The sequence below is a fragment of the Podarcis erhardii genome (assembly GCF_964252035.2).
Source record: "Podarcis erhardii genome assembly, chromosome: 12".
NCBI lineage: Eukaryota > Metazoa > Chordata > Lepidosauria > Squamata > Lacertidae > Podarcis > Podarcis erhardii.
In genome coordinates this window covers 30,342,568-30,353,752 of record NC_138513.1, presented here as the reverse complement: position 1 = coordinate 30,353,752, position 11,185 = coordinate 30,342,568, and the positions used below count along the sequence as shown (strand labels likewise).

Sequence of the window (11,185 nt, the reverse complement as noted above, 5' to 3'; positions counted from 1 at the left end):
TTTTTACAGTAACCCCGTGGTTTTAAGTAATGCGGCAAATTATTTTGAGAGAATTATGGCTATTTTAGACTGCAATCAGCAGAGAATAAGAATAATTATGCAAAGGAAGAGAGAGGGGGAAAGCTGAAACACGGTTGAGCAATATTCTGATTGATGGCAAAGTCATTTCCTGGTTGTTAATGGCTGGTTTTTCAACAGTCAGCACAAGATCTAGCTGGGGAGGCTAGGGGTCAGAGGAAGAAATGAAGGACTTAGGCTGCAATCCTAACCTCCGTGTATGTGAAATTGAGCTCCGCTGGACTCAGTGGGACTCACTGCTGTGTAGGCGGGATTAGGGTTTCCACTGTTGATTTGAAACTACTCTGGCCACATTCAAACCATACATTTGAAGCGCTGTGATGCCCCTTTAATTTGTCATGGCTTTCCCCAAAGAATTCTGGGAGCTGCAGTTTGCTAAGGGTGCTAAGAGGACTCCTCTGTTCCTCTCCTAGAGCTACAATTCCCACAGTGGTTTAACAACCAATCCCTCTTCACGGGGAACTCTGAGAAGCCAGTATTTGAGAAATGCTCGCTCGTTGTTCCCTCCAGTTGTTACATTAGCCCCAGCAAAGGCACAAAGGATGTGATAACCTCCTACACCGCAGTATTCTAGAGCATCCATGGGACCCAATCCATAATGCCATCCATGTGCAAAAATCTGGATACTACAGGTATCGCCCTTGGCTGAAGCGGCTGCTGTTATCACAAAAATAGCAAACAGGTCATTCATTCCAAAAATGCCCTTCTGCAGCAGAAACAGCACCAATGTTATATATGAAGTAGGTTAATATAACTTAATTATTAGGACCTGTAACTCTGTTAGTTTACTTTCTCCCCATGGTAGATCTTTTTCTGTATTGGTCTTCGCTGCTAGAAAGTCGGGTTTGGAGGGATTGTCGGTGCCCGATCGCAATGAATAAAGCGAGAAAAATCTTGGAGCGGGCTGTGGCGCATAGAGTGGCGGCTCTGGGGTGTGTGTTATTGGCCACCCCGACATCCAGTTCAGCAAAGAGGCCCTCTACAGAAGTGATGGCGTGCATCTTTCGGATGCTAGAAATGACATTTGGTTGGATGACATTGCTGGGGGGGGGGGGTGTTTAGGAATTGGTAGAAGGTTTGAGGGTATTGGCGGCGAGCTTTTGCTCGATTGGCGGTTAGGCATTGGTAGGGGTATTGTTATGCAAATGGGGGAGGGAAGGAAGTGCCATCACCTTCCCCCAAAGCAAAGGGTAGTCCGGTAAAGGATTCCGGGGGCGTTGCCCTGTCCGAAGCCTATGGAGGTGTGGGCCTAAGGCACGCCCCCGAGGGGTGACCCTGGGGGAGATCCTAGTTGATGTACATCAGCAGGACTCCCCCTACTGGTGGTTAACCCTCACTGGTCTTCATGCAATCGGGCTGAAGCCGGTTAGCTGATAGGACCAATGCCTAAGCCAATACTGCTCAATTCCTGCAAGCAATAAAGTTGTGGCCATTTTCGCCCATTAACCTTAAATACCGTGTCCTTTGTCTTTATTTCCCAAGGGGGGAGGGGGGCTTGCCACGCAACTTAATTATTAGGACCTATAACTCTGTTAATTTACTTTCTCCCCATGGTAGATCTTTTTCTGTATTAACTATTAAACTGGGCACCAAAAAATTTTCTTAGAATATTTCATTGTATCAGATGCAGGCTCCAGAAACTGTGTGACTATACATCCCCAGTCTGGACATTTCATCTTAAATTGAGAGCAGATTTTTGTATTTATTGAGAAGCAGATTTCCCCAAGCAAAGCTGGATTTGCAGATATATTGCCTTTTCTTCATTTACCAGCCTCCCACCTGCTAAACTCTTTCATAAAAATAAAGGTCACTTTCATTCTGTTTCTGGCACTAGCATTTAATTTTCCCATTGTTAAAAAATAATACAAATTCATTACTGGGTTTCAAACAGTGGTTTTATTAAGCATACGGGGATTATCTACCTTTGTTGAAAAATGGCTGTTAGGAACAAGTGTTCATATTATGCACTCCACACAGACTATTAAAATGTTCTATGTGGGGCAGCTATTAGAAACAGCTCAGAAACTTTAGCTGGTACAGAATATAGTTGCTCAAATGCTCCCAGAGGTCAGGTAGTGAAATATATGTGTCAGAGCTGCCCCAAGGTCCCAGCTCACAGAGGACCAACGCCAGGTCGTCGTTATGTACAAAAGTCTTTATTAAAGTTCAGTTTCCATTTCAAAGCCGCAGCGCGCAGCTCTACGTCTTAAACCCTAGACCGTCGAAGTTCTGTCTGAATCTCCTCCCCCCTGACACCAGTTTAAGATTCTAGCCCTGCTCCACCTCTTCCTCTGCTCTCTCCTCCGCTGGGTCCTCCTGCCCGCTGAGGCATTCCCCTTTCTGGACTCTTCTGACGCTGAGTCAGCTGACTCCTCCCCCTGCCTCCAGCGGGCTTTAGGACCTGGTTCCCAGTCCTCGTTCTCTACTGTCCCGCTCGCCTGTACATTTGAACTTGGCTCTCGCGCCAACCCAGTGACCTTCCTCCTGACCGTTACACTGCTTCTATCACTGCTTCCCTCTTCCGGGATGCTGGCTGGACCTGACCTCCCCTCCGTTGCCTGACTCTCCGATGGAGGCGTGGTCAGCCCTGACTCATCTTCTCTCCCTGGTGGGGGATACGCTGGACCCGATATCTGGGACTCTTCCCCCCCCCCCACTATGCTCTGGTGGGGAAGCTGGTCCTGATCTCCAACTGCTGCTCTGGGAGTCCCCGCTGGCCCCTTGCTTCTGGAGTGTCCCCCTTGGGACCCCCCTTGCCCTGGCCACCGGGGCCCCCTTCTGTGAATCTTCCGATTCACTGGAGAGGCTCATGGAATCTCTCGGGCCACTGTCATCTTCTCCTACGCTGCCCTCCGATTCTTCCCCTTCGCTCTCCCTTTCCTCCCTTCCCTGTGCTTCTGCTCCTGAGCCCCTGACAATATGTAAAATAAAAATAAAAATGAGGAGCCAGTACTCCTAAATTGATAAAAGTGTCATGGGTGCCGGCACAAAATGGGTGTTATGGATAGCAAAAGATAAAAAGTAAAGGACCCCTGGACAGTTAAGTCCAGTCAAAGGCAACTATGAGGTTGTGGCACTCATCTCACTTTCAGGCCGGGGGAGCCAGTGTTTGTCTGCAGACAGCTTTCCGGGTCTTGTGGCCAGCATGACTAAACTGCTTCTGGCACAACAGAGCACCAAGATGGAAACCAGAGTGCACAGAAACGCCTTCTTGCCACAGCAGTACCTATTTATCTACTTGCACTGGTGTGCTTTCGAACTGCTAGGTTGGCAGGAGCTGGGACAGAGCAACAGGAGCTCACCCCGTTGCGGGGATTCGAACCACCGACCTTCTGATCAGCAAGCCCAAGAGGCTCTGTGGTTTAGACCAAAGCGCCACCCGTGTCCTACCAGTAGCAAAAGAATATGTGCTCACACTCTGTATCAGTGAATACTGTCACAACACATATGCGAGCACACTCCCTCTCTCTCTCTCTCTCTCTCTCTCTCTCTCACACACACACACACACACACACACGTGTGTGTGCATATCACACAACTGTCCCATTTTGGCTCCCGTGCTCTAGCTGTCAGTTGGCTCACACCAGAGTGCGCGGGGTGGGGGTGGGGGAAGGGAAGCAATTTCTGCCTTGGCCTGAGGCTTCACCACTCTTCTTCCTCCTTCCTTTCATGATGCTTCTGGAAGCTGGCTGGCTTCCGGAAGTTCACCTGCAGCACCAAAAGAGGAGGCTGTGCAGGCCGGTATGGCTTCTCCTGAGGCCACAGAGGAGGAAGAAGAGGCTTTGGACAAAGATACGAGGCAGGGATACAATGGAGGGGGCGAGGAAACTAGTGAGCAGGCAGTGATGAGCAAGCAAGAAAGTAGACGAGAGAGGAGCTGGTGAGAGGGCAAGTGATGGGAGCAGCAGGATGGTGGTGGTGGGGTGCCCCAATTTGTCCTCACCAAATTGTGTGTGTGTGTGTGTGTGTATCAATGCAACACCTATACAGGAGGGTCCTCTGGATGCGGATGAACTCCAAGTCCCATCAGCTCCATTCAGCAGGGCCAATGGTCAAGGATGATGGGAAACACACTTTGAAGACCATCTTATTTAAAGGTGCTTTTAATTGGAATGTGTGGCGATCTGTGTTGTTTTAATGCTTTACTGTATGGATGTATTTCAGTCTGGGTAGTGGTTTTTCAGTAGGCATGTGACGAGCTTCATAGCATTGCCTTATGTTTTATTTTGCCATGATTTTATTTTGATGCTCACTGCCTTGGGAGTGCTTGCCCTGAAAGGTGTCATCCAAATCCTGAAATAAAGAGATAATATATGAGATATTGGGCTCTGGGCTACTGTCTTTGAGGACTACTCTTTTTTAAAAATACCCCTCCTTCTGCAACTATTTATCATGCAGTAAGCACATTATCAAAATCCAGTCCTTCCATTTTTCTGAGGTAGAACAAACATACATACTCATTACTAGAGAAGGGGGCTTACAAACACATTCCATATTAATGATTATCCTCACAATGAGCCATATGGAGATGTGCAAAGGCTGTTAATATGTTCTCAAAAGGATGCAGACAAAAACAGATGCTTAGCGGCAATAAATTTTTTTGGTACATTTTCTTCATTCTGTGTGTGTGCTCTCCCCCTCCCCCCAAATTCTTTTTGCTCAACATTAAGAGTTTCCTCGGCCCTGTTATTTATTGCACCCACTGTTGCTAGGTTCCTGGGAGGGCAAAATCGAAAGCGATGTGGCACTCCATTCTCTTGAAGAGGGCTTTTCAAAACCAGAAAATATGTGATTTTTTATTTCATTTCATTTTTTTAGAAAGTTGTGAGTCTGCTTTGGACAGGCTAAACATTTGTGGTAAAGGCAAAGGTAAAGGGACCCCTGACCATTAGGTCCAGTCGTGGCTGACTCTGGGGTTGCGACGCTCATCTCACTTTATTTTTATTGGCCAAGGGAGTTTACCAAATGGGGCAGATTCTTATGGGAAATGGTAGAGAAGAATGACATTAGAGTCTTGATTTTTTCCCAGCTGGTGTCAGACATAAACCTGTTGAGTTACCTTCTCAGCATGAAGGCAAAATGTGAATGACCATTATGGATCAAAAACCCTGCAGTTTTCATATCCGCTTAAAATCACCTCATCCGCTTTACTTTTCGCTGAAAGCTGTTCAAACACTCATCCAAGTATCACTAAGCAATATGTCATCAAGTAATGTACCGTACACGCATGTCACACATGAACCAGTCATTGAAGATCCTGTGGGATGTAACATAAGCAGTTAAGTACAACACTTCCTGTTTGCCTAGAGTGGACATGCAGGGGGCGGGGTGTTACCCCAACCAGGAGGACTTCCTGCCACACCTGGTCTGGAGCTTCCTTCCCCTAAAAGGGCCGGTCACACAGCCATTTCCCCTTTTTCTTGCTGTTCTTCTGCCGATACTGTTATATTTTGCTGTCTGCTTCCTTTATTTTGCTGTCCAACAACATCTGCAAGGCCCCACCGTTCCCCATCCAAATTAGCCACATGTCAAACTCTCTACTAGAGTTTTACACTTGTCAAACTCTCTACTAGAGTTTGACATGTGGCTAATTCGAATGGGGAACGGTGGGGCCTTGCAGATGTTGTTGGACAGCGACCTGCCCATTGGCTGTGCTGGCTGGGGCTGATGGGAGTTGGAGTCCAAAAACACCTGGAAGGCCACCAGTCCCTTATCCCTGATGTTAACAATTTCACTGTTAACTTAGCAGACATGACATGCAATCATTTCCACAGGCATGTGGTCTGGATGTGGACCACACTGCGCTCATCATTACATTACTAGACAAGTATTTTTCTTAGGCTATTCCAAACCCCACTGCACTGCATCCAAGTAAATATGCACTAGGATCAGACGATGTGACTAAAATTGGTCTAATTTTGCATCCTGCCGACATTGAGAGTTGCTAAGCAGGACATTGTAATTGGGATGGTGGTTAAGGGAAATGTCATTTTGCATTTGTGATATTTGGTGGGGGGTTTCTTAGTTTTGAAAAAAAAAAGGTCAAGGAGGGAAAGGCTTGATACAGGGATATATAAAATTATGCCTGGTGCAGCACCAAACAAGATCACCACCCTAGGATCTTTTGATAAAGGAAGGTATGTAAGGTAAAAAGGTAAAGGACCCCTGGACGGTTAAGTCCAGACAAAGGCGGCTATAGTGTTGCGGTGCTCATCTCGCTTTTCAGGCCAAGGGAGCCAGTGTTTGTCCACAGACAGCTTTCCGGGTCATGTGGCCAGCATGACTAAACCGCTTCTGGCGCAACGGAAGACCGTGACGCAAACCAGAGCGCATGGAAATGCTGTTTACCTTCTCGCCACAGTGGTACCTATTTATCTACTTGCACTGGTGTGCTTTCAAACTGCTAGGTTTTCAGGAGCTGGGACAGAGCAATGGGAGCTCACCTTGTTGTGGGAATTTGAACTGACTGACTGTACTATTAAACCTAGGTGTTTTTTTAAAAAAACCATTTGCCTAACCCACCAAATTTCTTCAGGAACTGATCCAGGGTGGGGGTAGGTTGTCCCCAGGGGCATCGCAGGGTAAATGGGCCTGATCCAGGGACCACAGACCAGCCTCCACATTCTCCACTGTACTCTCTTTCTATTGAAATTATAGCCTGCAATTTTACAATTCTGTGATTCTAGAGTGATTATTTCTAACTATCATCTGTACATGTGTGCATGTTCACCTATATGTTTGAATGATTCCTTTCAGCAGTGTATGCATATTTTAGCATATGCATCCTTTATGCAAATCAGCATCCCTTTTTGTCCTCTCTTCTGGTGACGCTTGAGTGGCCATCCAACTAGGTGGAACCCTTAGAGAAGTCCCAGTCTCAAAACTTTGCCTAAAAGCAAATGAGAATGAATCGGGAAAGTTTCTATAATCTCGAAGTGCCTTAAACTGTGATGCGACAATGTGCTCAGCTGCTTTCTCCATATAGGGAAGGTCAGGTGATCCTTATCTATTCCATATGCCACAAATATAGCTCATTTATATTAAGCTTCCTGGGGAATACCGCGTAACAATTGTTCTTGCAAAGTTGAGGGAGAAGAAACATAAACACGACTTCCAATTGCCCCGAACCATCTGTGATCCACCCCATTGCTAACTGTCACACAAAATATACCATTTGCTCGCTGCTTTCTCTCTCTTTATGGAAATGTTGAAAGGAATCATTCAAACAGCAAGGTCCCAGGTGTACAACCCTCTACTCTCTGAGGCGGCTGAGTCTTGCAAAATCTTCAAGCCCACAGGTCAAATCAAGGGCTTCCGATTTCTTATTCATTGCCCTTGAGTTGCTGGCGCTTACATCAGATGACCTAGAAAAAGAATAGAAACAGATACTGCATTGTCTTCATCGTGCTTTTTTTCCTGGGGGGACACAGGGGTACACATACCCCTAGACACTTTGTGAATCAAAGTTTGGCCTCATTGAGGGGCAGTGTTTCAATATGAGTAGGAAAATGAGAGTACCCCTAAACATTTTTTTAAGAAAAAAAACACTGGTCTTCATTGCGAGCAAATATATAGCTAGGTATTATTATTATTATTATTATTATTAATAATATTATTATTATTATTATTAATATTATTATTATTAACCAATCAGCAGCTGGTCCCAGGGCAGGTTAAAACAATTTAAAATTTGGAATTAAAACACTAGTTTTAATTAACATTAATTAAAACACTGAAAACACTAGTGAACCAGCCAGACACACCATTGTGTGAAAGAAATCCAACAATTTCAGAGCTGCGACAGAGAATGCCTTCTCCCTCCCAGGCTGCCACCCTAAAACTTCTGAGGGAAGTGGAACTACCAAGAGGGTCCCCCTAAGCACTCGGACCCTTATAATTGGTATTAAGATAGGCTGTTAAGATTAAGATTTGGTTAAGTCCTCCTCCCCTTTATTTTATACGTCTGCTGTATTTTGTGACCATTACTGAATGCATATTGTTGATTGTTTCCCTCTGAGTTGTGAGCCACTGTGACGGCCTTTCAACCAATGTGTGGGATAAACACATTTTAAATGAAAGAAAAATGTTTCTACACAGAAAAAAAATAAAAAAATTATGTGGTTGGGGAAAACAGACTGCTGTAATGGAAGCATGTAATGGAAGGAATAGGGCAATCCTCATTGCACAAGTGGCTTTTGTCATGGGTAACTTTCCAAATAGCCTAATACAAATAAAGAACAAAGATAAGGAAAGGCTATTTTTATATGCCGCAGCCGCAGCCAGTTTATTACTTGCTAAAAACTGGAAATGGGACATCATCCCCACTAAAGAAGATTGGTTAGGTAAACTATGTGAATTTATAGAATTGGCTAAATTAACGGCAGCCATAAGGCACCAGTCAAACCAGAAATTAAGGAAGGAATGGCAATGTTTTGAGGATTATATGAAAAAACACTGTTCCAAAGAAAATCTGTTGATATGTATAGATTAAGTATGTAAAGCTGAACTGGATCATGACATACTGTAATTAATAATAGGTGAATGTCAAGTAATATAAAAAACACAGTGTAAATAAGAGTATAGAATATCAAAAGATGTCAAGTTGAGGTGAAGGGAAGTCAGAGCGGTGGAATTTTTGTTTTATGTTTTTGTAAAGGATGGTATATTGATTGTGCATATACTTTCTAGAATAAACTTTATTTACAAAAAAATAAAGACCAAAGAGAGAAAATGTGCAGCTTCTTATATTTGATCATTTAAGGTGTCAGGCTCCATTTTTACAATGACTATTCCTGATCCCAGGAGAGATACAATTGTCACAGACCTGTCAACCATTCTCTTTGATGGCAGCATCCTGCCAGGTTGGGAAGGCAGGGATAAGATGTCAACTTTCCCCAAGAAAATTCCTGAAAAGTAGGACTGATGAGTTATTCTATGTAAACCAGCATACAAACCAAACATCAGAAATCACACGAAAGAAACTAGAAGGGGGGAAATAGCCTCCCTCTCTGTAGCCCCTTTAAATGACAAAAACTGGAACACCTTTTGTCTCGTTTTGTGGAATGTCTTTGGCAATTTGTGCTGCATGGCTGCCTAGCTGCTGAAGGCTCATTGTCCTGTACATCACATCATACTCCCTATGGTGACCCTAGTCCTTGCATTATAATCCTACAATCGCTTAGCCTGCATCGTTGTACAGACACCTACAACCCGCGTGTTGCACACTCCATTACAAAGGCGCTCATGTCTCCGCGTTCTTCCCCTATGGGTAGCACCTTTGTTATGGGCATGATTGAAAATTACCAAGTCACTGGAAGAGTCCATTAGGATAATAGGAAGAGGAGCGCTCTAGGATTGGAACTCATCAGCTTAATTTCCGATTTAGTGTTTTATGCTTTTTATGACTTGTCTCATTTGCTTCCAGTTTGGGTAGCTTCCTCTCTCCCCCCCTGCCCCCCGATTGCAAAACCTGTGGGGAGAAATAAGGGCCTGCCTTTGCCCATCATTCATTTTAGGTTACAAAATGGAGCTGGGGTGGAAAAATCGGTCCTTTTCCAAAGGCTATTAGATTACTAATGATAGCCTACCTCACTTGACAATTCTCAGACTGATAAGATACTCCAGCACATCCACATCGCCGGCAAAGGGAGCCCTTCCAGGCCTCTGTTCTCTGCAGCTTCCCTGTGTTTTCAAGCATAATTTTGTGCCTGCTTTCTGACAGCTCATTAAACAAAGGCCTCTTGGTGCATATATTGCCCATCTTCCAGCTGAGATTGTAACATATTTATGGCGCTTGCAGATTGCTGGCTGTTTGCTTTTCTCGTTTGCGGTGTCCTGCCTGCCAAATGCTTATCAGTCTTACGGAGAGGTGACAGTTTCTGTTTGTGTCTCTCCCCTCCGCCCCCTCCCCTTCCTTGCACCGGCCCACCTCCCCGATGCATTTGTCTCGGCAGCAATGGACTTGTATTTGACCCTCAAAGGCAAGAAGCGGTATGATTAGAAGCAGTTCCTGCAAGCCACAGATAAATGCAATCACACAGAGAAAGACAGCGAGGGAGCGCCCTGGGGAGGAGGCGGATGTCGGAGAGGATGATAGCTCCCATTCAGGAAAAGCGCTGGCAGTTAGTTAGCGAGACAGCTGGTCCCATCCAGACCTTGTGGGATTTTGGCTTTCGGCAAAGCAAACAAGGCTTCAGGGCAGGAGAGTCGAGCGGCTTTCTGGCACGGCGTTCAAGGGTGATCAGAACGACTCACTTCTAATTACCCGCCTCTCTTCTGCCATTAAACCGTCATAATTACACATTTGAACCAATAAAAGTTGAGTGAATTTAGGAGCCAAGATTGCCTTCGAAGGCCAATGCCAAACTCTTGTTTCTCTCCCCCCGCAGAAGAGGACAAACACCTTCCCCGCAACCTACTTCCATTTAGCTGCCATTTCACCAGCCACCGCAGAAGGGAACCAGTGACCACTGGTTACGGGGAGATTGGGACATTGGATTAGATGGGCCTTTGGCCCGATCCAGGGAGTTGATGGATAGCTCAGCTGGTACAGCACAAGACTCAATCTCACGGTTGTAGGTTTGAGCCCCACGTTGGGTGAAAGATTCCTGCATTGCAGGGGGCCGGACTAGATGTCCCCAAGTCGGTGATTCTGTGACTTTGCTCCAGTTATTTTACCCTGGGCCTGTACAACTTTGGGCTCCAGCCATCCAAAGGTTTTATTGATTTATATTATATCTCACCTTTCCTTCGAAATAGCTCAAGGTAGTGCACATAGCTCTTTCGCTTTTCATTTCATTGTCATGACAACCCTCTGAGGTAGTCCTGCCTAAAAGAAAATGATGGCCAAGATCAACCAGTGATCTGACTGGGATTTGAACCCTGGTCTCCCATGTCCTAGTCGAACACTCTAACCACTACACCTCACTGGACCGCTAAGCCCTGCAAAGTATTTGATGACATTCCTCCTCCCTCTGTCCTTTCTATCCTGGAGAGAGAGCAGAAGACATTGGCCTGAGTTCCTTCTGGGCTCCCATACATGCCTGATGGGCAGCACTCAGTGTGGGAAGCCACAAGTTCTGCAGGCTCGGCTTATTCTAGGCCTATT

At 45.5% G+C, this 11,185-nt stretch overlaps 1 long non-coding RNA gene across 1 annotated transcript; it reads right to left on the bottom strand.

Moving 5' to 3' along the window:
- Positions 1–4,165: 4,165 nt before the first annotated feature.
- On the bottom strand, positions 4,166–9,911 carry LOC309325750. The gene is made up of 3 exons (XR_014149952.1): positions 9,666–9,911; positions 7,250–7,442; positions 4,166–4,371 (listed from the first exon to the last, which is right to left on the bottom strand). It is a non-coding gene; the product is annotated as an uncharacterized lncRNA (long non-coding RNA).
- Between the last annotated feature and the right edge of the window lie 1,274 nt (positions 9,912–11,185).